Source organism: Salvia miltiorrhiza, chromosome 5, assembly GCF_028751815.1.
Source record: "Salvia miltiorrhiza cultivar Shanhuang (shh) chromosome 5, IMPLAD_Smil_shh, whole genome shotgun sequence".
NCBI classification, from domain to species: Eukaryota; Viridiplantae; Streptophyta; class Magnoliopsida; order Lamiales; family Lamiaceae; genus Salvia; species Salvia miltiorrhiza.
Window position 1 is genome coordinate 32,930,694 of NC_080391.1, and position 2,311 is coordinate 32,933,004.

Consider the following 2,311-nt stretch of genomic DNA (forward strand, 5'->3'; position numbering starts at 1 on the left):
TAAAGTTTCGTTTTGATCTCTATCTTGAGATCCCTCTGTTTTAGAGGAGAAAAATAGCCCATAGGTGTAAGCCCCCCCCATACACCTATTTGAGACCCTCCGAACCTAACAATTGGTATCAGAGCTGGTTGTTCGCAAGAACATTCTGTTTCTGATTAGGTTATAACTGAACTAGATCCTACTGAGGGTAACTTTTCTTTAATCAATTTCCTCTCAATATTTTTCTTGAGACTGCATGTTCTGTGTTTCCTTCTTGTTCCTGTGTGTCTACTCTTTCTCTTATCATGAACAGGATCAAGAAAGACTCTTCCAGCGATTATATTCGTACATACTTTCGAGGAGTCAACGAACTTGAGATTGGGACATTGGATTCTGACCACGACGACAAAATCATTTTTTCAGAAGAAAATCAGAGTCCAACCCATTCACAGTCAGAAGGAACAAGCAGATATGATCAAATTCGACAAGAGTATCAAGACCTAAGAACGAGATTTGAAAATCTCCTTAGGGAGCACAGACAGATCATCAGAGAGATCAATCATGTGCAAGATGCTCGAAGGATCGTCATGCGCTATATATTAGACGAAGACGAAGCTGATAGAAGAAATGTTCAAGAGCGCAGACTGATCAACAGACTGAAACTGCTTCAGTCTCATAAACAAGAACTTCTACCACGTCTTGAGGAAACAGAGATAGACTTCAAAAGGATGTCATAAGTATTTGAAGAAGTGATTGATAAAGAAACACTTCAGTTCAGAAGAATGATGAAACAAGAGAAGAACGTGCAGCAACAGTCGACAAATTAGTAGTTGAAGGAGAACCAGTCATCCAATTAAGGGGGAACTTCCACTACAGTTAACGACTAATCTAGTGCTAGTCACTGTGTAAGCTTCTCTCAACAAATTCATTTGTTTTAATGACTGAGTTCCTATACTTATTTCGAGTGAAAATTGCTCTTAGCTGACGTGTCATTAAAATTTACTTTATTCTTTTCTTGTTAAATGACACGTAGAAATTCCATTTAATTTTGGCAGTCACACGTTCGCACGATCCTGCCCTTTTTACTAACAAGCGGATTGATCCACGTGCCACGTCTCTATTTGCACGGATTTCAAAAGTTAATTGAAACCGCCTTTTGCACGTTCCTCCAAATTCTCTTCAAAAATCGTTTCATCTTCTGCAAAAGATTTACTCAATCTCAGAGAAATCATTCACTTCATATCTCACTTCTGTATTTTCTCATCTTCTCAGCGCTAAATCCACAGTTCAATCTCTGTGAGAACTTCTTCGAGATTTTTTTTTTGCAGAAACATCTTATTTCTAAAATCTTCCAATGGCAAAAACCACGAAGTTCGTCTCTCAACAAGCAGTGTGTTACGAGTCAATCGTCACATCCGAGGCTCTTTAGAGTCTCACTGAACATGACAAGATCGTCAAGATCTTGAATCACCATGGATGGACAGGATTCCTTCAAAGCTCACCAGAATTCCTTATTGACAAATAGGTCATCAGAGAATTCTACGATAGCATCAAGATTGATGAATCGACTGGTGACTACACAGCAGATATCAATGTCTTCATCACCAAAGATTTCTCAAGATCAACAAAGATCACTGTCAATGTCACACGAGCAGCAAGAGAATTATTCAACCTTCCAGCAGAAGGACTAGCTCCGTTCTTCACTGATGAAGAAGCTATCAATCTGATGAGACATACTTTGATGGGAGAAACATCCACCGATCACAACATTACAGATGTCTTGAGCATGTCAAGACTACAACCCCATCTCAGACCAATTGCCAAAATGATCAAGAGATGCTGGTTTGGCATTCTTGGTTTGCCTGGTCATCTCTCAAGACCTCACAAATTGGTGTTGATCGCTCTACTCCAAGAAGGCCTATTCAAGTGGGAGAGGGCCTATCTTCAAATCCTGGCTAAAGAAAAGAAGGAGTCTCATTCCTCTCGACATCTTCGTCAAGGAACAAGAGTTTCATCATTGATACTTCACAGCACAAAGGGAATCAAATGATTCTGGAAGAACGTCACTCAAGTGCCTTCAACAATCTATCTCTTTGAAGGACAGAAGAGCTCAACTAAAGGGATTTCCAGCCTGATTTGTGAAACCCATGGTTCTACAGTAGAACATCACTACAGAACTCGAGGTTCAGTCAAAAGAAACCTTGACAGTTCCTCATCCCCAGTCAAGATCTTACTTGACTCTCCTCAACAACCACTCAATGAGGATTCAGAAGAAGCTACACTAAAGACTACAGAGGAAGTGCAAATCCCAGACACCGAAACTTTTCATCAA